Below are 27,713 nucleotides of genomic sequence, written 5' to 3'. Positions count from 1 at the left end.
CTCCAAGGGAATGTAAAGTGTGAGAGTCTGTAAGTCTTTGGGAATATTATGAATGTTGTACCATATTGATGTATTTTGATGCAAAAAAGGAATTATTTAAAAGTAAAAGTCTTGTCATAACAGATTTGAACTCAGATGAATTCAAAGTCTCAATACTTTAGTTTTCTGTTTTCTCTTCTGTGATTTTTTTCACAAACCAAACCAGAGAAATCTCACTGATCTTCACTTTAAAATAAGATAATCTGATCTATTTCTCAATGCACTTTTATTTGATCAGTACCCATGTAAGACGAACCCACATGCTCTTAACCTTTTTCATGCTCCTAGGGCTCGTGGAGCCCTTTTCAGCCTTGTAATACGTGCCATAATAAGGACCCAGAAAACAAAAATCCCCACTTGTTCCATTTGCTAGCTAGCGCTCCAATCTTCAAGGCCCATCACTAACCCCGAAATTCTAGCACTGAAGTTAAAGCGGGTCACCTCCAGGGAAAACCACCAGCAATTTCATTTTTAAAATATATTTGATTTTCTTTTCCTAATCTTCTTCCAGCCTTTCTTTCTTTTCCTTTTTTTTCCCTCTTACACTGCTGCGTGCTTTAATTTTGCTTTCAGTCGGTAGTTTAAAAACTTTAGCTTCTAATAACTGGAAAAAATGGTTATTTAAAGATAACTGCAACTTGCTTAACATGCCAGGCTATCATATGCTCAGTGCTTTGAAGCTGCAAATTAATGACGAGCAGGAACAGTGACTATCTTTCAGAGGAAACTGACCTCTTTCTAATGGCACATCGCTAATGTCATCTGTCTACTGCATCTCATTATGTGAATTTCACGGAGTTAAAAAAAAAAGTATCTTAAGGCTGTGCACAAATAAAAAGGACCTTCTAGTATTAAGCACTTTGAAAATTTTTGATCTCTCAAAATACCTTCCTTAGATACTGCTTCCCCCTTTTGTGCATGGCACGCTGCTTATGTCATCTATTCTCTGTGACTAATTATGTTAATTTTGTGCCATAAAAGTAACTGAAGGCTGTTAAGAAATAAAAGCTTTTGAGTGGCCTTATTTCATAAACACCCCTTTTGAGCAAGGCGCATTTAGTCATATTTGCAGTAACAGAAAGAGTCTTGTGCTAAAAATACAACAAAGGCTCTTGAATATGGCCATTTATTCCCACTTTATTAGGTAATTTATGAAAAAGTATGAAGGGAAGCCTTTTTGTTACCATAATTTGCATAAAGCTGGTGCCCCATTAATGAGATAACTTCCTGCCTTTTGTGTATCACCAGCTGGAAATAGAAATGGAGGAACTTTTCTGTAGCCCAATTACTTAACCTGCTGAGTTCAGAGTTGGAAAGTAAACAGGATTCCTATCTGCCAAAGAACTTTATTTTGGTTCCTCTAACCTGATTTTTTAGAATAAAAATAATTAAAAGAAGGATGAACACCAAAGGCTAAAGCTAACTAAATGTCAGCAAGGCCATATGTTAGAATGTATATTTACCTCTGGAGAAAATTACTTAATAATCATATTTCCCGTTTGGAGCACAGTTGTGGGTTTACCTTTGCTGTCATTGGATCAAATGAGTAACTTTTGATCGTGTATGTGAACATATGGGACTATACATATGACAAAAAGAAAAAACTGTGAACTAATTTTAGATTTTTTGGAGGGGCATTGAAGGGGGCAATGAATTGCATTGCAATTTATTACAGTTATGAATTGCAGTCTTTCAGCAAAAGATATTAACAATATTTTAAAATAATAATCATTCTATGCTACTGAAAAATACCTTGGAGATACAATAAATATTTATCAAGGTCCAAAACATGCTAAGAAGAGTACATAATTTTGCCATGAGGGGTAGAAATTCTACACATACCATAAAAGCATAGAAGAATAAAATGGGACAAAAGAAGAGGGGTCATTCTGAAGTCACAGCTTGTATGTACATATGTGCGCATACACCCATACCCACACGTACACACCCACATACACATACGATATTAGAAAAAACTTTGTTAACTCCCCACAAACGTGAGTCAATGCAAAGAAAAATTCTGCTTATCAATAAGTGCCTATATGATTTAGTAGAACCTTTGAAAATGACAGTCAAATTAAGCTATTACTCTTTTTTCTCTCCAGTTCCTAATGCCAGCTGTATAAATGTAGCTCCAGATGACACAACGTAAAGGTTGTTCAGTGGTATGTCAACACAGAAAATAAAACAAGAATAAGACCAGAGGGGCAAAACCACTTTCTTTGCTTAGATTTAACAATAAACTAGAGAAGTGGATGGTTAGCTCTATGATCTCATCTTCTTTTAAAATAAGGTCTTGAACACTAAAATTATAATAAGAAGTCATCTTATAATGAGGTCAGAATTTCTGTTTTTCTGTATACCTCATAACATCTTGGGTAGATTGCATTTACTGAAATAGTGGAAGCAGTTGCAAAAGCCTTGACAACTATCAAGAGCTAGCAAAAACTTTGACAACTATAACCATTCAAATGTGTTGTGTTTTAACTTGTAAGGTTAAGCACGATCATGAATCATTCTACTTATATCCTTATTCTCTGGACAATCTTCTCTGCAGTTAAATGCAAAGCCTAGATTCCAGTGTGTGAGACAATTCCTTCTCCTTAGGAGACTCCTTTCACCTACACCTTGAATAGGAATTTATTAAGCATATTTTGTTTAACCCATCAATTATACCAGGGCATCATTTCCCAAACATAATAACCTACAAGATAGTTTTTGCATGATACGTTTACCTTCTATGCCTTCTTAGATACCAGTGAATCCAATGTGAGAAATGCTATTCTAGGAGAGTAACTTTCTTATTTGAAGTCCACTGCTGGGGAATTATTTCTTTTCAATTGCTTTTATAGTCTAAAGTTTGTTTTAAGAGAATTATAAGTAGACAAGAAAAACAAGTATTACTCATCCAATCAACGCAAATTGTCTTTGTTTTTAAACATAGACTTATGGAAAAAAGCATAGATAAAAGGCTATCAAGAATACCCTGAGGGCTTCCCTTCCCTGGTGGCGCAGTTGTTGAGAGTCCGCCTGCCGATGCAGGTGACACGGGTTCGTGCCCCGGTCCGGGAAGATCCCACATGCCGCGGAGCGGCTGGGCCCGTGAGCCATGGCCACTGAGCCTGTGCGTCCAGAGCCTGTGCTCCGCAACGCGAGAGGCCACAGCGGTGAGAGGCCCGCCTACCGCAAAAAAAAAAAAAAAAAAAGAACACCCTGAAATTCCAAACAGTGTCTCTAAGAAGTTAGCAAGAAATTGGTTGGTCTGAATAGACACTTCCTATTCCGCTTTCGTCTCACTATCACCTGGGAAAGAAATATACCCCATGTATCGGTCACAGCCTTCCATTTATTTGTAACTGGACTTGTGACAAAATCTGTAATTTAGATTTTCATGAGAGTTAGTCATGTGAACCACTGAAACACAGAGAAAGAAAAGAGCATAATAGGTAATCCTTTAAAAAACAAAAAAATGAGGGCAAACTTAATTAAACTCAGTGGAGAAAGTAGCCAGAATGACAAAGCAAAACACATAAGTGTAATATCTTTTAGTTTAATGTTTTTTGTATCACCAATATTTTATATTCTAGCCACGCTACTAAAATTTCTATATTCTGAATCAAATTTTTCTGATGTAGACCTTCAAATTAGTTGATCTTCCAAAGTTTGAGAGTTGAATGAAGAATTTAAACAAGCTCTGTATAACAGTTAGGTAATACACAGTATTCAGTTTTAGACTATTAATTAAGCAATAATTTGGGGACATATGAAACTGATCCATTTAATTCTTACCCTGCAGGGTAGAAGGCCTTAGGAATATAAAGATAGCTCTTTCTTCCCTTGCCACCTCCCTAAAATTCAGATGAACTCTTCCAAAATAGCTCAGAAAAAGAAATCAACAATCAGCATAAAGTTAACGCACTGCTAAAGCTATGTGACAGTATTGAGAAATTTATGGGGGAAAGTTTGAATCAACAAATATTTTCTATATTCCTACTGGTAACTCCAAGGCCTTTTTTTCCTCTGTTCTTTTTTCCCCTCCTTGTCTGTTACAAGTTATGATGTGTGGATGAAGCCTTTTTCCCATGCAGTAATGACTGTATACTGAGATTTCAAGGGGCTGTTCATGACAATCCCATTTTCTGTGTAATTTCATGGTTGTCTTCTTGAATGAAGATATTGGCTGCTCTGAAGCAGGGGGTCAGCCACTCCTGCTCTCTTTCAGTATTGTTCCGGAGTATGTTTCCTTTCAGCTGATGAAAAGTAATTCATCATTTACACCCCTGAATTCTGCCAGCATTTTTTGAACAACTTTTCTTTCCCTGTGGTACCTTAGGCCCATGAAAGAGATAAATAGGTTCAATACAACACTAGGCCCCAGATCCTGGGAGCAGGTTAGGCCTCTGAGGCCCCGAGCTGCCCCTTTCTCATGATAGAGTTTGTCACCTTTCTACCTCTAGAAGTCAAATCCTGTCGACTCAGCCATCTTTCAGGCTCTCTGAAGTGGCTTTGGCACCCACTGGGGCATGTGAGCTTAAAATTGATTTTTTTTAAGATCTGTCAAGTTCCCTTAAGGGACAGAGTTGACAGCCAGCAGGCCTCAACTATCACAAAGCATTCAATGTGTAAAAGACACCTAAGGAACTTCCTTTGAGGGGCCAAAGGGCTTCAGACTTCGTGACACATTGAGAGGGTGCTGTTGCTAAGAAACTGGCTTCAGGCAATAGGATTTTTCCTGTAACTCTGCCACTTTGGGAAGTACTTTAAGCTACCTCTCTCCTTATGGCCGAAGACAACATCAACTATTACAAAAACAAGATACAAAGAAGATGTTAGATGGAATCATTACATGGTTCTTCAGACTCCAACTGCCTACCATTTATGCAGTTTGGGAATTAGCTAACGCTAGTATTTGCACCGCCTTTTAGAAGAATAAAGCACTAGACAATCTAAACTTAATCAAATAATATCTGGTATTTGTTTTAAAAATAAAGGATATCAACTCTTTACAAATTTGGATATTATAGAACACAATGCAGAAACAGATCACTCTTTCTCAACTTAAACAGTGACTGACTTAACACTTTGGTGATAGCATGATGCTACTGTTCACCTCCCATTTGTAGAAAAATAACGCTAGAGCAATTACAGCCAGCTGTTTGTTCCTGACCTAAGTCTACCAGATCAAAGACTATTTAATTTGGCCTTTTATTTAGCCATTTCTCCTTATTTCAAATGTTCTCTCAGAAGTCAAAATAATAGGGAGAGGATTTTGCTATGTTATTTTAAAGACTAAGGAAGTGTTCTTTCTGACATTGATTTTTGAACAGCTTTAGTATGGCAAGCCATGCTTTTGTTCTAAATAAAGAGGAAAACAACTTAGCCTCTTTTAGTGACCACAGCATAACCATTTTCTTTAGCCAAACCATTCGTGCACAGCAAGCGCAGCATCCTTTGGAAGATTAGTGATTTCTCAAAAGAAGTCAGGAGACAGATTTTCAAATTCAATTCCAACCTGTGTGGTTTGAAGGCTGTGAAACTTTCAACAACAATATAAATACTGCATGTGTGTCTCTCTCTCCCGAGGCTGGATTTTGCCAACTGGAATGTGAAAGGCCAATTGTATAAACAGGTGTAGGTCTGAGTTGAAAGGATTTGATGGCATTAATCTCCCTTTAAGAGGTCTTGTTTTCATGGGCTGTTGTCAAATATAACTGGGTTGTTCTGTGACTATAACTGCAGTTATGTGTCCCTTGTCATAGAGAAGTGCTCTAGCTTTTTTTTTTTTTTTTTTTTTTTTTTTTTTTTTTTTGCAGTACGCGGGCCTCTTACTGGTGTGGCCTCTCCCGTTGCGGAGCACAGGCTCCGGATGCGCAGGCTCAGCGGCCATGGCGGCTCACGGGCCCAGCCGCTCCGCGGCATGTGGGATCTTCCCGGACCGGGACACGAACCCGTGTCCCCTGCATCGGCAGGCGGACTCTCAACCACTGCGCTACCAGGGAAGCCCAGTGCTCTAGCTTTTGAGGGAATTTCTACACGACTTTTCCAAAGACAGTGCCAGTGTTCTCGATACAGGGAGGCAGTATGGTAAGGTGAAAAAAATACAGGCTTTCGTGTCAGACATTCCCTAGGTTTGAATATTGGATTGCAGGAGCTGTGTTGCCTCAGCAAATTTATGAAACTTCTCTGAGACACAGCTTTCTTGTGTGTAAAATGAGGACAACTACATCTGTGGATTAGATGAGGTTATGCATGGAGATACCCAGCATAATCTTTGGAATGGAAACTCAATAAATGGAAATCATCATTACTCGGAAAGGCCAAATATATTCCATGATTTCATGATCTTTGGCACCAAAGCCCAAGACATGATGGATATTAGGAATTGTGGACTTAAATAAGCAATTTTTCTTCTAAATCCAAACACTGAACATGTTAACCTCCAGACTAGACAGATTATTACCTAGGGCTATGTCAAGACAGGCGTGATAGTTATGAAGGGGGTAGCCTGGTCAAAATATAAAAGGACATGCTGAGACATTGTCTGAATTTAGGATTAGACATAAGTTTACTAACTAAAGCTCTATACAGAAAGGACAGGTAAGAATAGACATTGCTACTACCATACTTCTGTTGTTGCATAAGCTTAATTAATTTGCTTTGTCTTTAGTGACTGGTTAGGTCCTGCAACCTGTAACATGAATACCTTGCTCTCACTGGACGAGCGCTTGTGGTCCTTCTGCATGTTGGTCCACTCAAGTCATTTGGTCGGCATTCCTAGTTTCCTGGATTAATTAGGGTAGACGGAGCATCAGTGTTTTTTGAAAAGTTTTCCCTGTGATCCTTAAGTCTAATCAGGGCTGAACATTGCTGCCATCGGTAAAAAACATCTGATAACTTAATTATCATTTTTCTCACAAAATGTGCTACCTGTCAATAGTCATAACTAAGTTTGCAGGAGAAATACTATTGCTAATAGGTGGTCACTGAGTAGCTAGAGGCAAAATAAAGCAGCTGAGGTTTCAGAGAAGAGGAAAGGGAGTCTTTGCATAAAAACAGAAATTACACTGTTATCTCACTGCCTCCTCTTGAGAATCAGTAACACACACAACAATCTTACTCAACAAATTGTGTTATCGTACAACTAGCCACCAAGTGTTAAAAGTTTCCTTTAATTCCTCTTCCATGCAGACACACTGAAGGAATAGAAATGGGACTTTGGACTTTCTTTTTCCAGCGTCCACCAAGGCTGCATGTTATCTAGTTCCCTTGTCTAGGAATTTTTCCTGACCCCAGCAGTAAATTAGATGTGCCTGTTCTGTGTTTGCCTAGGGTCCTGCAATTTCCCTGTTATATGGAGGGAGAGAGTGAATGAAGGCTCTGAACACAGTGAGATGTATTTTTTGTTGAATTCTAGGTCATAGGAGAAAGTACTAATGTGTGGTGGGATCATTCTTGTTTCCCTGATGCTCATATCAGTGTTTGTTGATTATAGGCACTTAATACACATTTGCTGAGTGTTCGAATAAATAAATGAGCTATTCCCACCAAGACATTTCTAAAATAAACAGCCCCCCACCAAAAGGTTTAATATGCCTAGAGTTTTTGCCCAAGAATCTAACGATTATTCTACCACAAAATTTTACATATTCTCAGAGAAGCTAACAAAAATATTGTGGCCAATAGAACCATAATTCACCAGAGAAAAAAAAGAAAAAAGATGGATTTTCTCTCCTGAAGTGAGAATACTTTGGAATTCATTTAGGAAGGGAAACTAGGTGGAATAGTCACATCCTGCCTCCATGTTGGGAATAAATTCATCAGCAGGTTGGGAAAAAATAAGCACCTTTATTCCTGATAAAGAAAAACTGCAAAAGTGTCAGTGCTTCATTTTGATGCAACTCTGTGTTCACAAGGTCATCATATTACAGTCATTATGGTAGGAGGCACACTTCCCTCCCTGGTCTATTATAACTGGCCGTAATGTACCATAGAGGCCCAAGATGTTCTCTTCTTGACTGAGCTTGGAGAGTATCTATTTCACAGTGTATTCCCCTTAAAGGGAGAGTCTGCGAATGGCAATAGGCAAGACACTTGTCTGTATATAAGCATCAAAGACAGAATGGGAGTAAATGATGCACTTCATGGAGTTGCATTACTTCTTCAGTACAATTTATGCACTAAGAAAGAAAGAAAGAAAGAAAGAAAGAATTTGGTAAATGGACTCTAGTGACCTGAAAGAGTTAATGTGCTTCTTCCCACTAGAAACAGTGAACCATTTATATGTAGGCAATCCCTTCTTTTCTCCTGAGTTATATCAATGCTGCAAGAAACATTTTGAAATAGAGAAAAAGGATTTTTTTTCTTCACTGTCAGTAGTGAAGGGATAGAGAAAAAGGATTTTTTTTCTTCACTGTCAGTAGTAACTACAAAATTAATTTGTAATTTTTTTTCTTGTTTATTTTTTTTCCCCTTATGGTATCACTCGGAGAAAATGGCTTGAAAGACTTGCTTTCTTACATTTGGAATCACTGTTATGGGGAGGTTACCTCCCTGGTCGTCTTAGTTCATCCACACAACAACTGGAGGAATTAGCAAATATTTTAATTTATAAAATAAAGAATAGCCAAAAAGAGCTCATCTGTCCTTCAAACATTTTGATAGTTTTCTATGAGTTAGCTTCTCTCTTTACGACCTATTGTCAATTCAATTCTCATTATTTAATATCTGTTTCTGGATACTTTAAATATGATTTTGCTTAGGTTGTTCTTTTTAAAATTACATCAGCTATCTCTTTTAGTTACAATTTAAATGAATATTAAATGCATCACAACCTTTTTTAATTATAATTTTCTCCCACAAATTCATCATGCATTATAAGATTCTGATAAATATGCTTTTGTGTTTTTTGCGTTCTTGCCAGAATATCTTTTCCCAGGGTAACCTCTCTTGGATTCCTTTATTTTCACAATACATACATATCTAGGTGTTTCAATAGTAAATATTTTTCAAACATTAAGCATTCATTCACTTGTTTATCATATTCTAGAGTATGATTTCGCAAATCATTTTCTTTAGCTGAGTGCAAACAAGAGATGTACTTATTCTCCTTGAACAAGTTTCAACCCTGCAAAGGAAATTTTATATAGAAAAGAACATTTCCTACTCTATTATTCTCTTCATGCCCTGGAGGTGTATTTCAACATTTACAAAATACCTGACTATCCTTATTTGCCTTAATGTCTATCCAAAGATTATCTGCTGTGTCAGCTAAAACACTCAGAGCTTCTCGTTTCGCTGGCTATCATATCCGTGCAATATTGAAGTCTCCCCCTCCTTATTTGGTTTCTAGTTTCAGTAAACCTTATCCTAGCATTTTAAATCCTCAGTCATTTCCCTGACTCAACCATATCACTACTATTTCAATAGTATCACGCTTATCCCTGATACTCAAATGTGTACTTATCATCGATAAGGCTTTGATGTAGTAAATCCTTGATATAATATCGTAGTTATCCATATGAGATATAAGAGATATAATCAAAAATGAAAGCAGAAACTTAAGATACAGAGTAAAATATATTACTTGCCAATTTTCCACAGTAACTTTTCATCATTACTCCAAAATTACTTTTTAATGCAAAGAGTAGTTTCAATCACATTGAGGCCCACATGATTCAGATACTATCATAATCACAATTAGATTACATTACTGCAATCAGGAATGGAGATCATTAAGAGAAAGAATATAAATTGCTTTAGTTTTACAAGTACTGAGCTAGCAAAATTATAATTAATCTCCATTTATAATCTTTTCTTTCATAGAACTGCAAAGCATGCTACTTTTTTTAGGCCATCAATACAAATTAGAACTAAGTAATAAAGCCCTAACTACTACTACTGTGCTGCTCACAATTGAAGAAACTTTCACATCATGTACAGAAGGCTTTTGATGCAAACAGTGCCCTTAGAATAGATTGTTTCAATGCAATAAGCCCAACTATTACAAGGTGCTGTTTAAAAAACAGAATGCCGCAGAGACTCTCTCTTTTCAGAGTAATCAGTTTGTGCATTCCATTTCTTAAATGAGATGGCGCTACTCATGTGAGATGAAGAAATAATGACTTAGCAGTCACAGTGAATGCATCTTTCTGTGCATCCCAAGTTTTTAAAATATAGTCTTTAAGAAGTACAGGAAATAATAAGAACATGAAAAAATAAATAAATTTGCAATCTGAAGACCTTCAAAATACAACCAATTCTAATTATATATTAACCATTCATATTTTTTCAGTGAGTTATGTTGTATACCTTAGTATTCCAAGTTCCTCCATTGTCCAATGTATACCTTTTTGTTTCTAGTCCTTAAAACTCACCTCAAATTAGAACAGAATATATTAGTAAGTACAAATAGTAATAAATGTAGATGAATTTTATACAGGTTTACAAACTTTTCCCACAATTCTGAAATCAACACAGTTCTAAAAAAAGCAGATGATTTGGAGGAACTTATCTGGTGGCAAGTGGACCCCACATGAAGGCAAACTTGGCATGAACTTATTTGCCTTCAAAATCTGACCTCAACTGACAGGAGACTGCTCATTGTCTTTATGTTATTTTGTTTTTCTTACAAGATATGGCTCCAGATCCCACTGGAGAATTAAATAATATATGGTATATATAAGTATCAGATTACCTTTTTTAAATGGGGAAATCCGTTTTCCAAGAGACATCTTGCACCAAGGGTTTTATATAAGGAAATACAGACTCGGTAGCTGCATAGAGGTGACTGATCACAGTTGAGTCATAACTGTCTGTCACTAACAGTTGTCTCCTGTGCCTTTTGCTTCTCTGTGCCCAGTACCCTCCTTTTGGTGCATTTTTGCTTTCAGCTTCCCTGAGTCAGAGCTTTTCACCATCATGCTTTGCCATGATTCTGATCCATTCAGCCAGATGGGGATATGGGGACCTGCAGCCCTGGCTGGGGACCACCAGCTTCAAATCTACACATCCAGTTACTCAAGTAACCAGTGTTACAGTAAGCTGCACAGATATTATTGATTTCCACGTGTGCCACATCTTGGAAAATGTTTGGAAGCATTGTTTCAGTTATCCAGTTTCTTCATACCTCCCACTTTTCACGTACCAGGCTATTGATAACTATGCCTGACATAATGACAATGATTATTTGCTGAGTGTTGAGTGTATAAAATGTTTCCATTCTTATTAAAATGTCTCTAGTTTTTAGAAATAGGAACATAAAGCATTAGTTTCAGGAAATCAAAGTTTCAGAGATCTGGCTATGGATGATTTATTGGAAATGCTGAGTCATTCCAGTGTAGATTGATGTACTTCTAAGACTGGTCCTCTAAAGACATGGCACATTTAAGTATAAGGAAGAAAAGCTAGGTCTACTATCCTGTTTATTTGTAGCAAAATCCTCTATTAAGCAAAAAATATGGCAGCATAGGTTTTAAGAGTCATAAATTATAAAGCACCTTGACAGCTGATAAACCTCTTAACTTCTAGGAATTTGTAATCATCCTTTGCAAAAACAAGAATGGGGAAAAATAATTATAAGAGAAATATTTAGCTGCTTCATTTTAACTATAAAAACAGAATAAAAAGTTTTATTTATAGATAATTGTTTGAGTTTAAATTGTTAAAAGCATATATTAGAGGGTTCTACACTGATTCAAATTTAATTAAACAATGCGCACACTGCTGCCCAAACTGTATTTCTACCATATATGTGAAATAGTAATAATTTAAAAGAACAAAATAATAACTGTACTTATAGGCAATGAAATTAGTTTTTAGTGCTAATAAACTCATGCTTTGCAGCTCTTTGGTAGGAATTTTTAGGAAAACTGAAAAGCTTTGTAGAAATTTTCCTTGTCATGCGAGACAATATGTAGAGTTTGATTCGGAAAGAAAATTAAGAGTGAAAAAGAATAAGTAGGAAATTTGATCTCACCTTATCAATAATGACTAGAAAAAGTATAAGTATTTTCTAAGATACCCTGTAAATGAGATAATAAAGTATCAAACAGATCATATTATTTATAAGGAGCAAATTATCTGTCTCATCTACTACAATTTTAAACAATTATAATACATTCATAGGATAGTTTTCCTTCTATTATAATTAATATATCTGAATCAGATGCCAAAAGGATACTGATACGAAAAAACATTGACATTAAGGAGACACAAAAATAAATATTAAAATCCATTTCAAAATACTATAAATGAACAAGAAAATACTATCAGAGTTAAGAGGAGGGAGTCTGTTTCTGACTGAAGTCATTAGAGAATATTCTGTGTGTGTGTGTATAATGGCCTCTGAAGTCTAAATTTCTTAGACAAATATTTAAGTTTCTCTAATATTTAGTCTCAATCTGGGTTTATATTCATATAGGATAAGTTCTGAGTTAGTTTTCTTGACAAGTGTACTTGGAGGAAAGCATTAAGACTAACTTTGTTAGACAGTGAAAAGTATTTGTCTTAGGGAACATTGTTTGGAGAATATTCATTTCTTCGTAGTACTTGAATGAATTGGATGGTAAATGATTGAAGAGACAGAAGAAAAGTTTCAGAGTAGAGGCAAGAAAAATAATGACCTGCAGTGGGGGAAGGAAAAAGGAAGGAATAGGGCATCAATATTTTGAAGAAAGTATTCACACACCCTAGGGGATAGGAAGAGGTTTTGTCTATACCAAGTTATCTTTTCTAGAAATGTTATACAAATTGTATCATTCAATATGTAGTCTTCCATGTCTGGCTCCTTTCACAATATATTATTTCCGAGGTTCATCCATGTCATAAGATGTTTCAGTAACTCATTGCTTTTCACTGCTATTATTCCATTGTATGGATATGTCACATTTTGTTTATCCATTTACTAGTTTATAGGCACTTGTTTTATCTTGGGGCTGTTACAAATAATGCTTCTATGAATATTCACACTCTAGTCTTGTAAACAAATGTTCTTAATTTCCTAAGTCTATAATCCATTTTTATTTATTTTCTTGTATGGTGTGAGGTAAGTATCATAGTTTATTTTCCTCCCTATGGATATCAGTTGCTCCACCACCATTTGTATAAAGAATATCCTTTTCAAATTGAATTAATTTGGCCTCTTTGTCACAATATTATCACAACTGATGATATATATTTGGATCTATTTCTGGACCCTCTATTCTGTCCCACTGATATATAGGTCCAAATTATGCCAATGGCACAGTTTATTAATTACTATAGTTTTATGATACATCTTGATATTAGGTAAGTACTCTCGTACTCTTGTAAAATAGTTTTGACTATTCTAGATTAATTGCATTTCCATACATATTGTAATTTAAGCTTATAAATTTCTACTGAAAAAAATAGTTTGCTGAAATTTTGAGGGGAGTTAAGTTGAATCTACAGATCAATGTGGAAAAAATTAACATGATAACATTAACATGAGTCTCTCCATTCCAATGGCATAATACATCTTCTCAATTATTTAATTTCTCCCAACAGTGTTTTGTAGTTTTCATTATGTAAATATTACACATATTTTGTTTAATTTACCCCTAAATATTTTTGGTTTTAGATGTTATTTTAGTAGTATTTTTATTTTAATAGTCAACTGTTTGCTAGTATATAGGAATTTTATTGATTTTTTAATATTGACCTTGTACTATTGCCTTTGGCATGTTCAGTTATTAGTTCTAATAGCTGCTTTGTAGATTCCTTAGAATTTTCTATGCAAACAATTATGTCCTGTGTGAATAAAGTTAGTTTTATTCTTTTCTAGCCTGATAGAGTTTTATTTCTTTGTCCTGCCTTACTGCAAAGGCTAGGAACTATAATGCAGTGTTTAACAGAAGTGCTGATATTAGGGAAAAAGTATTTAGAATTTTGCCGTTATGTGTAATGTAAGCTCTGTTTTTTTGTAGGCCTTAATAAAAAGTTGAAGTTCCCTTCTATTCTTAGTTTGCTGAGTGTTTATATTATAAATGAGTGTTAAATTTTATTAACACCTCTATCAGCATAGATTGAGATAGTCATTGTTCATCTTTTATTCTGCTAATGTGTTAAATTATTTTCCTTGATTATTATAATAAACTTACTTGTTATTTTAGAATAGATTTAGATTTACAGAAAAAATTCATGAAAATTGATAGGACGGAGATTTCTCATATACCTCAGCTTCCCCTATTATAAACATTTTACTTTTGTATAGATCATTTGTCACAAATAAGGAACCAATATTGATACATTATTATTGACTAAGATCTGTATTCTATTCAGGTTTTTAAAAAATTAATGTCCTTTTTCTGTTTCAAGATTCCATCCAGGATACCACATTACATTTAGCCCTCATATTCCCTTAAATCCTGGCTATGACTATGACAGTTTCTCAAATCCTGGCTTTGGCTATGACAGTTTCTCAAATGTTCCTTATTTTGATAACCTCTACTGTTTTAAGGAGGACTTGTCAGGTATTTTGGAAAATGTTCTTCAATTGGGATTTGTCTTATATTTTTCTTATCTTAGATGGAGTTATGGGCATTTGAGTGGAAGACCATACAGGTAAAGTGCCATTTTTATCACATAATATCAAAAGAAGTACTATCAACATGATATCACTGTTGAAGTGAAGCTTGGTTATCTCTCTGAGGTGGTGGTATTAGGCTTCTCTACTGCAAATGTATTATTTTTCTCTCTTTCCATATTGTACTTTTTTTTTTTTCCATATTGTACTTTTTGAAAGGAAGTCGCAATACATGGCCTGCTTTTAAGGAACAGTAAGTTATGCTCCACCTCCTTCAGGGTGGAGTAACTATATAAATTATTTGGACTCTTTTGTATAGGAGATTTATCTTTCCTCTAATTAATTAATTTATATCAGGAGTACTTATAGATATTTATTTTATGCTATTTTCATCAGTGCTTTGTAATTTTTCACAAACATATCCTATACACATTTTATTAGACTTATTGCTAATGATTTTATTTTTGTCGTAGGAAATTGTATTTTAAAAAAATTTTCAATCGTTCATCACTGGTATATAAGAAAGCATTGATTTTTGTATATTGATATTGTGTCCTGTATCCTTATTATCCTCACTTATTGTTTCAGGATGCTGCTATTTTTATTATTATTTAGATTCTTATAAATTCAGGTCTTACATTTAAATCTTTTTTTGTTCTTTGTCTTATTGTACTAGTTAGGACTTCTAAATGGTATTGATTAGGAGTGATGAGAGTATCCTTGCTTTCATCCTCATCTTACTGAGAAAATATCCAGTTTCTTATTATTAAGTAATGTTAGCTATGGATTTTCTGTAGCTTTTCTTTATCAAGTTGAGCAATTTCTCTATTCCTAGTTTGTTGAGAGGTTTTTACCAGGAATAGGTATTGGATTTCATCAAATATTTGTTCTGTATCAATTTATATGGTCATAAGATTTTTCTCCTTAACCTATTGGTATGTTGAATTACACTGATTAATTTTCAGTTATGCAAGTCTCCTTGAAAAAATTTCACCTGTTTGTTTTGTAAATGCTTTTATACATGGTTATATTCAATTTGCTTATATTTGAATAAGGATTATTACATCAATGTATGTGAGAGATATTGGTCTGTAGTTTTCTTGTAATGTCTTTGATTTTTTAAATTAGGCTTATACTATCCTCATAAAATGAGTTAGGAAGCGGTCCCTCTGTTTCTATTTTTTGGAAGAGATTGGGGGGAATGTTTAATAGAAATATATATATATATATATAATATATATATATAATATATATATATATAGAGAGAGATATATTTGTCATAGATTAATTGACCATAAGTGCATGTGTTTATTTCTGGGCTCTCTATTCTGTTTCGTTGATATATGTATCTGTTTTTGTGCTGGTACCATGCTGTTTTGATTACTGTAGCTTTGTAATTTGGTTTGAAGTCAAGGAACATGATACCTCCAGCTTTGTTTCTAGTTCTCTAGATTGCTTTGGCTGATTGGGGTCTTTGTGGTTGCTCTTGCTGTGAGGTGCTGGAGTGGGCACTTGGCGTGGGCCAGAGCTTACACTGGGGCAGTCACAGGAAACTAGCCAGAATCCAGGGCAGTTTCAATCTGCTTCCTCTGTCTTGTGCTCTTCATGAGTGTAATCTAGGTTTCTTACAGCCCTGCTGTCAGTTCCACTGGTTTTCAAACAAACTAAAGGGATTCATCCTCCCAGTGATGAACCCCAAGACTGGGGCACACAGTATGTGGTTTGAACCATTCACTCTCCAGGGAGCATATCTGAGCCCATGTCATTCCCCACTTTGGCATCTTCTCCTAGGGATGCTGTTCCCAAGATCTGATAGCTTTTCTTCCCTTCCCGTGGATGGGACACTGTGTGGATCTTTCTTACAACCTTGGTTGTATAAGTCTTTCTGCCAGTCTCCAGTTTGTTTTCAGTGAGAACTGTTCCATGTGTAGACGTATTTTTGATGTGTTCTTGGGGGAAGGTGAACTCTGTGTCCTCCTATTCTGCCATCCTCTTTAGTCTCTCCAGGAAATTGATTTTAAATCAGTATTTGTTGGACTAATGATTGCATCTGTAAATCAATTAATAAATGAATCATACATATATTTTTATTGAGTGCTTTCAATATGCCAGACATTTGATCAAATTCAATTCCATAAATATTTGTTGAGCATGTTTTATGCTACAGACACTACAAGGTATTGCGGTAGGCAACATTCCTGTAACCTGAAGAGGTTAAATAAGTTCAAGATCTATATTCAAATAAAGAAGGATCATTTCATCCAACAAACCAAAATGTGTTTCTGCTAGATTAAAGAAATATAAAAAAGTCAAATAGAAAAAAATTAATGAATTTCTATCAAATTTTTAAAGTCAAAAACATCTTGAGCCAAACAAAATAGAATTACTTAAGGAAAAATTAAACTGATTTGTAAACTAAACATGATTGGAAAAACTATACATTAAAAATAAAATAAACAAATGACGAGGGCAAATTCACAGCCAGTATAATGAAGATCTAGTATCACTGATAATCAATTAGGTTATACAAACTGATGTGAAATACACTAAAACATGGACAGACACATTTTCAATTAGCATGAATTTAAAATTAAAGCAAAAATGCAACCTGTAAATAAACGTGTAGGAAATTTTCAGCCTAAAATCAAATATGTAAATTAAAACAACATTACTTTTAACACTAACAAAATTTTGGAGGGAAAAAACTTTTAGATACCTAAGGATGCCAGAGATGTGAAAAAATCTGCAGTATTTACAATGCTGTTGGTATTGTAAATTATAATGCTTTATAAAGAAATTTTGCATTTTGAGAAAAATGGTATATATCATATGATTTTTGAACACCACTTGTGGGTTTTTTATTAGAAAATGAATTCTACTTTATACCTTATACTTATTTATAACTATAATAAATTAGAAAAGCCAATGTGGTTGGGAAGATTAGAATGATTAAAAAAATTATTACATCCACATGAGGAACTATTTAGTGGCTCACATATCATAGTGTTAAGAACTTAAGCTTCAGTATCAGATCCTCTTCATTTGAATCACAAATGAAACATAACTACCAGTCTGACTTTATATGTTTTTTGAAAATTGCTGTGCCTCAGCTTATTCATTTGTGAAATTTGGATACATATGGTTGTATATATATTTGTATATGTACATATACATGTAATTGTACATATATTTGCCCACGTAGTTGTTTAAATCCATGTATTACAAGGTGGAATATCTCTGGAATAATTCCCATAATATTTTGGTCAATAAAGACCTTTTATGCTTTTACTCTATGCCAGATGCTCAGGATTCATAGATGAATAAGAGACTGTCCTTTTCCTTAGGGAAATTCTTTTTGACAGCATACATTCAAAAAGAGGAACATTTCTATCAACAGGATTTGGTGGAAGAGGAAGGAGGGAGGGAGTCAATTTTATCTGAGATGTTTTTACTTTTCCATCATTGTAGAGGCTTTTTTCCTCCCTTAACCTATATAAAACTTAATTTTCAAATCCTGTTAAAAAGAATATCTATTCTTAATTAGTTTAGGAGTTATGGTAGATTATCCACTGAAAGATTAATTACATGCTTTCCAGTGAAGTATTATAAACCATAAGTTTAAAGTTGGACCAGATGCATTTCAGCCCTGAAAACTCATTAACCATCTGACCATGTTGCACATATGGTAACAAAGTGAAGAATGTATCCAGTCAAACACACATAAACACTTCTTCATCATCATAGGACAACTGCCTCTTAAAGTATGCCAGTAATCGTTCTATTTCTTATACCTACAAATATCTAGTTTAGGAACAGGGAAGCTAGCTAGTGAGAGGTTTAGAATGGTAGGTTTGAAAACCCACACTAAGCAGGTAGAAATCGAGATTGCTGATCTAGTCTGCTTTTGTCGCAAAATTCAGCATTTATCTCTCTTAATCTCAAGTTTAAAATGAGTTTTGGATTGGAAATGTGAAAATCTATATTGGGAGTGGACATTTTCTTTAGTATTGGGGAAATCACCAGCACTGATTTTGTTGGCCAAAAAAATTAATACCTAAATGATCTAGATATTGGTTTATTGGAGAGGAATATACTCCACCTCCTTGGCAGGTACCAAGCTTCAGGCATATCCTAAATCTCCTTCACAATTCCTCTTTTTACACAGTATGACCACTGACAAAGTAAACATTTTATGCAGCTCTCCCCCCATCACAAGATGGCAGCCAGCCTCAGCAGCCTGGACCATGTGATAAATGAGGTGTGAAGGGAAGTATTTGACAGTTCCATGTAAAAAGCCAGAATATGTCTATCCATAAATATACCTGTCAAAATAGTTTACATTTTGTTTCTTTCAATAATTTTTTTGCCAAATGTCTTAATTTGATAGGTATTTACACATGAATAACGAACGCTAGATTTATGCTTGTTCTGTATTTTGATGAAACTTATTAATCAAAAAAAGTTTATGAAAGAAAACAATCTGTTCATCTCTTTCTTTGAATTGGATAATCCTTTTGAATTCCATAATAGCCAGCTTACACTTTTATGACGTTGCAATATGCCCATATTGGCAAAAGAGGATCCTACCTTTTTATATGATTCTTGAAATGTATCCATTTCTTCACTGAATTTTCAGTTTTAATGAAAAGTGATGGTGAGATAACTGTTTTTTAGTATGAGTAGACAGTTCTGTATGTGTTCACAGGTACAGATGGGCCTACAACAATGGTCAAGATCTATCATGTGAATAACATTTTCCTCTTTATGAATATGAAAAAATAAATGGCAACTTGACTTATTATTTCTCCTACTTTTGAAATGTAATGAATAGAACTGATGATAATTACTAAATTTCTAAATATATACACTAAGTTGCTTGCGTGATTTTAAAAAACAACCTGAGTTATTATCTTTTTTATGGGTTTTTTTTAGAATAACTTTTATTTATTTGCTGATTGTGGATGTTTATTTTCATGTAAGAACTTTAAAGAGTGTGTGAGCACTGTTATTAAATAAAATGCTTGAGAGAAAGGGGACAATATAGTCTGCTATAAAATGCACAGGGAAAACTCATAAGCATCTATGCTTTAAATATGTTATTACTACTTTTTCTTTGTATTCATTTCCATTGCTATCTGTCTTTATTAACTTAGTAATAAAAGGTTGAAGTTTACCAAAGATTCATAGACTGAAGGAAAACAGTGATAGGGATTGCGTGAGGCATGTAGTATCATTTAATTGAATTATTTGATTGTTTTAAGGTCATTTTAAGTAGATGTTATCTTCATGTCACAGACAACATATTTAAAGGTTCATGTCTCATAGACGATCACACACATGAATGAATAGGTAGTACATCTTATCTGAATAGGTAGTACATCTTTAATTAAACAGAAAAAGAAAACTCAGTGATTATAGTAGTAAATGAGTAACTAATAAAGAAAGAAATCATTCTGGCTTAAAGGGTTTTGAGGTTGTAAAGAAGAATAAGCACCCACAATTTGATGTTTCTATTTTAAATTTCAGTATAAAATTTCAAATATTTCTGCTGATTCGATAGTGTTTATTTGTACCACTACCTCATTCTTTAATAATGTTATATACCAATCATCAATTGTAAAATAAATAAAAATGGAAAAAAGAAAAAGTAAAGATAGAAGACAAAGATAAAACCACAGCCTGAGGGCTGCAGTTCTGACCACTGGCATCCTTGTGGCCAACATGAGGAGAAACATAATACGTTATTTTGCAAATTTTTTTCTAAAGAAATTAAAACAGTTGCTCAACCCAACAATATTTTAAAGAGAGATAAGCTGTGGAAAGTTGGGATGAAAAATAATAAATCCATTAGTAAATCTCAGAAAACACTACAAATTCTGGTTGTAAGAAAATATATTCTTAACAACACTTTAGCACAATGATTTGCTCCAGGGAAGAGAAAACTGTTCAAAATTTAGTAAAGGATAATAAAATACTTTCTAAAAAAATGTGACCTTATGTCTTGACTACTATCATTACCTGATTTTAACCTTTTAAGGTTTTATGGATTTGGTAGCTTAGCTATAAGTTTTATTAAAAATATTTTTAAAGCTTTTTAAATGCAGCTAAATTAACTAAGATATCTACAAGAATATTCATCTTGTATTCTGAAATGTTAGCATATTATCTGGGGTTTTATCTCTCAATATAAATTTCTATACTAATACGGAGACTATATGTAAAATATCATAGAAAACTCATGATTTGCTTCTAAGCTACTATAGTATGTTATACTGAAGGAATATTTTTAGTTGAGGTCTTCACGCCAGAAGCTGCAGCTTAGGGGTCTTTTGATGTTGAAATGGAGAAGTAGGTAAAAACCAGAGCATAAATAGGGAAGACAAGTAAAATCCATGGAGCACCTACTATGTGTTTGAAAGTGTGTTAGGCAAGTTCACATTCATTTTCTTATTTAATTTTTAAGACAAATCTACAAATTTGTTATTTTTATTCCTATTTCCATATGAGAACATGGTGATTCGGGTGGATTGATTTTCTTGCCAAATGTTACACAACATCAATCAGGCAGCAAAACCCAGGTCTTTTGGCTTTAAAACCTTTATACCACACATCACACTTTCAAGGAAGTAAATAAGTTTCTTAGTCTTTTCCATGCGCCTTTTCAAGCCTAGACAATTAATTTTGTTGATTATAATGCTCCCAGCACTTTCATGCTGAATCCTGTTCAATCATTTTGGTATCCCCTTCTGACCAGGCCTCCTACTCCTCAATATCTCTCTTTCATATCCACAACTTTCAAAATATAATCACCTGTATTTCAGTAGGATCACATTCTCACCTGCAAGTCCACAAACATTTGTGTAAGAAATGGATCAGGATGAAAAACTAAACATATCTTAATACCTGCTGAACCGTTTAGGTAAATTGTATGGATGCTGAGATCTCTCACTATGACTTGAATATTTATTATAAAATATTTAACATCAAAAATATATGTATCTTATGGAGATGTGGAAAAATTGGAACTCGAGCACACTGTTGATAGAGTTGTGAAATGGTACAATTACTATGGAAAACAGTATGGCAGTACCTCAAAAAATTAAAAATAGAACTCCCATATGGTCCAGCAATCCCACTTCTCAATGTATATCAGAATGTAAATAGGGAGTACAGGGTCTCAAAGAATTGAAAGCAGAGTCTCAGAGAGATATGTGCACACCCATGTTCATAGCACCATCATTCACAATAGCCAAGAGATGAAAGCAACCCAATGTCCATTGACAGACAAATGGGCAAAGGAAATGTGGTATATCCATACAATGGAATATCATTCAGACTTAAAAAGGAAGGACTTTTTGTTACATGCTACGGCATGTAAGAACATTGAGGCGTTATACTAAGTGAAATGATCTCACCACAAAAAGACAAATCCTGTATGATTTCACTTATATGAGGTTTCTAAAGTAGTCAAATTCATAAAAAATGAAATAAGAAGGGGGCTTACCAGAGGCTAGGAGGAGGGGGGAAATGGGGAGTTGTTTGATGGATACAGAGTTTCAGTTTCACAAAAGGAGAAAATTTCTGGAGATCTGTTGCACAACAGTGTGCGTCTACTTAATCTTACCGAACCATACATTTAAAAATGATTAAGATGGTAAATTTTAGTCTGTGTGGTTTTTACCACGATTGAAAAAAATAAAAACATGGGTCTTATAAGAAGTGAAAGACAGATTGGTTCAAGATGGTGGAGTAGAAGGACATGCATTCACTCACTCTTGCGAGGACACCAGAATCACAACTAACTGCTGAACAATCATCAACAGGAAGACACTGGAACTCAACAGAGAAGATACCCTACATCCAAAGACAAAGGAGAAGCCACAATGAGATGGTAGGAGAGGGGCACAATCAAAATAAAATCAAATCCCATAACTGCTGGGTGGGTGACTCACAAACTGGAGAACAATTATACCACAGAAATCCACCCACTGGAGTGAAGGTTCTGAGCCCCATTTCAGGCTTCCCAACCTGGGGGTCCAACAATGGGAGGAGGAATTCCCAGAGAATCAGACAATGAGGGCTAGCAGGATTTGATTTCAGGACTTCAACCAGACTGGGGGAAATAGAGACTCCACTCTTGGAGGGCACACACAAAGTAGTGTGTGCATCAGGACCCAGGGGAAGGAGCAGTGACCCCATAGGAGACTGAACCAGACCTACTGGCTAGTGTTGGAAGTTCTTCTGAAGAGGCAGGGGGTGACTGTGGCTCTCCATGGGGACAAGGACACTGGCAACAGAAGTTCTGGGAGCTTGACATGAGCCCTCACAGAGTCCTCCATTAGCCCCAGCAAAGAGACTCTAGTATCCAGTGCTGGGTCACGTCAAGCCAAACAGCCAACAGGGAGTGAACTCAGCCCCACCCATCAGTAGACAAGCAGATTAAAATTTTACTGAGCTCTGCCCACCAGAGCAACACCCACCTCTACCCACCACCAGTCCCTCCCATCTGGAAGCTTGCATAAGCCTCTTAGATAGCCTCATCCACCAGAGGGCACACAGGAGAAGCAAGAAGAACTACAGTCCTGCAGGCTGTGTAATGAAAACCACATTCACAGAGAGATAGACAAAATGAAAAGGTGAGGACTATGTACCAGATGAAAGAACAAGATAAAACCCCAGAAAAACAACTAAATGAAGTGGAGATAGGCAACCTTCCAGAAAAAGAATTCAGAATAAAGATAGTGAAGATGATCCAGTACCTCAGAAAAAGAATGGAGGCAAAGATCGAGAAGATGCAAGAAATGTTTAACAAAGACCTAGAAGAATTAAAGAACAAACAAACAGAGATGAACAATACAATAACCAAAATGAAAACTACACTAGAAGGAATCAATAGCAGAATAACTGAGGCAGAAGAACAGATAAGTGACCTGGAAGACAGAATGGTGGAATTCACTGCTGCAGAACAGAATAAAGAAAAAAGAATGAAAACAAGTGAAGACAGCCTAAGAAACCTCTGGGACAATATTAAATGCAATAACATTCGCATTATAGGGGTACAAGAAGGAGAAGAGAGAGAGAAAGGACCAGAGAAAACATTTGAAGAGATTATAGTCAAAAACTTCCATAACATGGGAAAGGAAATAGTCACCCAAGTCCAGGAAGCACAGAGAGTCCCATACAGGATAAACCCAAGGAGAAACACGCCAAGACATATAGTAATCAACTTGGCAAAAATTAAAGACAAAGAAAAATTATTGAAAGAAGCAAGGGAAAAATGACAAATAACATACAAGGGAACTCCCATAAGGTTAACAGCTGATTTCTCAGCAGAAACTCTACAAGCCAGAAGGGAGTGGCATGGTATACTTAAAATGATGAAAGGGAAGAACGTTCAACCAAGATTATTCTACCCAGCAAGGATCACATTCAGATTCAATGGAGGAATCAAAAGGTTTACAGACAAGCAAAAGCTAAGAGAATTCAGCACCACCAAACCAGCTCTACAACAAATGCTAAAGGAACTTCTCTAAGTGGGAAACACAAGAGAAGAAAAGGACCTACAAAAACAAACCCAAAACAATTAAGAAAATGGTCATAGGTACATACATATTGATAACTACCTTAAACGTGAGTGGATTAAATGCTCCAACCAAAAGACACAGGCTTGCTGAATGGATACAAAAACAAGACCCATATATATGCTGTCTACAAGAGACCCACTTCAGACCTAGGGATACATACACACTGAAAGTGAGGGAATGGAAAGAGATATTCCTTGCAAATGGAAATCAAAAGAAAGCTGGAGTGGTAATACTCATACCAGATAAAATAGACTTTAAAATAAAGAATGTTACAAGAGACAAGGAAGGACACTACATAATGATCAAGGGATCAATCCAAGAAGAAGATATAACAATTATAAATATATATGCACACAACATAGGAGCACCTCAATACATAAGGCAACTGCTAACAGCTATAAAAGAGGAAATCGACAGTAACACAATAATAGTGGGGACTTTAACACCTCACTTACACCAATGGACAGATCATCCAAAATGAAAATAAATAAGGAAACAGAAACTTTAAATGACACCAAAGAACAGATAGATTTAATTGATATTTATAGGACATTCCATCCCAAAACAGCAGATTACACTTTCTTCTCAAGTGCGCATGGAACATTCTCCAGGATAGATCACAACATGGGTCACAAATCAAGCCTCAGTAAATTTAAGAAAACTGAAATCATACCAAGCATGTTTTCTGACCACAATGCTATGAGATTAGAAATGAACTACAGGGAAAAAACCGTAAAAACCACAAACACATGGAGGCTAAACCATACGCTACTAAATAACCAAGAGGTCACTGAAGAAATCAAAGAGAGAAATCAAAAAATACCTAGAGACAAATGACAATGAAAACACAATGATCCAAAACCTATGGGATGCAGAAAAAGCAGTTCTAAGAGGGAAGTTTATAGCAATACAATCTTACCTCAAGAATTAAGAAAAATCTCAAATAAACAATCTAACCTTACACCTAAAGGAACTAGATAAAGAAGAACAAACAAAACCCAAAGATAGCAGAAGGAAAGAAATCATAAAGATTAGAGAAGAAATAAATGTAAAAGAAATGAAGGAAACAATAGCAAAGATCAAAAAACTAAAAGGTGGTTCTTTGAGAAGATAAACAAAATTGATAAACCTTTAGCCAGACTCATCAAGAAAAAGAGGGAGAGGACTCAATCAATAAAATTAGAAATTAAAAAGGAGAAGTTACAACAGACACCACAAAAATACAAAGCATCCTAAGAGACTACTAAAAGCAACTCTATGCCAATAAAATGGATAACCTGGAAGAAATGGACGAATTCTTAGAAAGGTATAACCTTCCAAGACTGAACCAGGAAGAAATAGAAAATACAAGCAGACCAATCACAAGCACTGAAATGGAAACTGTGATTAAAAATCTTCCAACAAACAAAAATCCAGGACGAGATGGCTTCACAGGTGAATTCTACCAAACATTTAGAGAGGAGATAACACCCACTGTTGTCAAACTCTTCCAAAAAATTGCAGAGGAAGAAACACTCCCAATCTCATTCTATGAGGCCACCATCACCCTGATACCAAAACCAGACAAAGATATTACCAAAAAAAAGAAAATTATAGAATATCACTGATAAATATAGATGTAAAAATCCTCAACAAAATACTGGCAAACAGAATCCAACAGCACATTAAAAGGATCATACACCATGATCAAGTGGGATTTATACCAGGGATGCAAGGATTCTTCAATATACGCAAATCAATCAATGTGGTACACCATATTAACAAATTGAAGAATAAAAACCATATGATCATCGCAATAGATGCAGAAAAAGCTTTTGACAAAATTAAACACCTATTTATGATAAAAAAAAAACTCTCCAGAAAGTGGTCATAGAGGGAACCTACCTCAAAATAATAAAGGCCGTATATGACAAACCCTCAGGAAACATCATTCTCAATGCTGAAAAACTGAAAGCATTTCCTCTACAATCAGGAACAAGACAAGGATGTCCACTCTCACCACTATTATTCAACATAGTTCTGGAAGCCCTAGCCATGGCAATCAGAGAAGAAAAAGAAATAAAAGGAATACAAATTGAAAAAGAAGAAGTAAAACTGTCACTGTTTGCAGATGATACTATACATAGAGAATCCTCAGGATGCCACCAGAGAAGTAGTAGAGCTAATCAATGAATTTAGTAAAGTTTCAGGATACAAAATTAATGCACAGAAATATCTTGCATTCCTATACACTAACAATGAAAGATCAGAAAGAGAAATTAAGGAAACAGTCCCATTCACCACAGCAACAAAAAGAATAAGATACCTAGGAATAAACCTACCTAAGGAGGTAAAAGACCTGTGCTCAGAAAACTATAAGACACTGATGAAAGAAATCAAAGATGACACAAACAGGTGGAGAGATATACCATGTCCTTGGATTGGAAGAATCAATATTGTGAAAATGACTATACTACCCAAAGCAAGTGGGCAATCTCATATGTTTAAAAAGAAAAGCACAACATTTTTCATTACATTTCTTCCTATTGGATATTCTGGAATTATTGTAAATGGTGTTTTCAAATACAATGTTCTAATTATTTGTTACTAGAAAATAGAGACATAGTTCTTAATTGGCACTGTATACAGCAACCTTGCAAAATTCACTTATTCTATTAGTTTGACTATAGATATTTTGAATTTTCTATTTTTACAATTTATTTTGCTTTATTTTCCTTTTTAATAGTAATAAATCTTACTCCCTTTCCTTGATTTATTACACTGGTTGGGGCATCAAATAAAATGTTGAATTTAAGTAGTTATAGTGGGCACCCACTATCCATTGGATTAGTAGTGATACCTTGTTTTAGATACCTAGTTTTTGTAATTTGAGACCTTCTTTTCATTAGTAGCTTATTAGGTGTTAATTTCATTAGTATTTTCAATTTTAACCTTACCAATGTTTTTCTTTTTTGTTTAATTTCTATTTTGTTTCAGCCCTTATCTTCATTATTTCCTTCTGTATATCTTTTTAACTTCTTAAGTTGATTAGTTTAGGCATTGATATTTTGCATTTTTTTCTCTTTCCTAATATAGTGATTCAAGGCTACCATTTTCCCTATAAGCATGTCTTTAGGTACAATCCACAAGTTTTGATATGTCTTATTCCCAATGACATTCATTTCAAAATACTTTATTACCATTGTCATTTTAGGTCAAGTTTGTTAATTATGGTTTTCAATTTTCTCATACTGAAATGGAGCAGGACCCTATGGTCCCTACCCTCCACCCATGTCCTCAGCCTGCCTTTTGTCTGTGGAAAAACTTTAGCAAAATAATAAGTCTAATCAGACAAGTGAGAAAATGCAGAAACAAAGGGAAACAGTCAAAGGAGACCAAATAATAATAGTTTAGTCATTAAGCATAGCAAAGGACCTTTAGTTCTTCCTTAAGGGTTATAGATAATATTCTGAGCCATATCCTGTGAGCTGTCTTATAGATATGAAACACCCACCAGGTGGATGACTACATGATGACCAAACTGAAGCCATGACATAAGCTACTCCACT

The sequence above is a fragment of the Globicephala melas genome, chromosome 7 (assembly GCF_963455315.2).
Source record: "Globicephala melas chromosome 7, mGloMel1.2, whole genome shotgun sequence".
NCBI lineage: Eukaryota > Metazoa > Chordata > Mammalia > Artiodactyla > Delphinidae > Globicephala > Globicephala melas.
Note: the sequence above shows the minus strand (reverse complement) of the source record.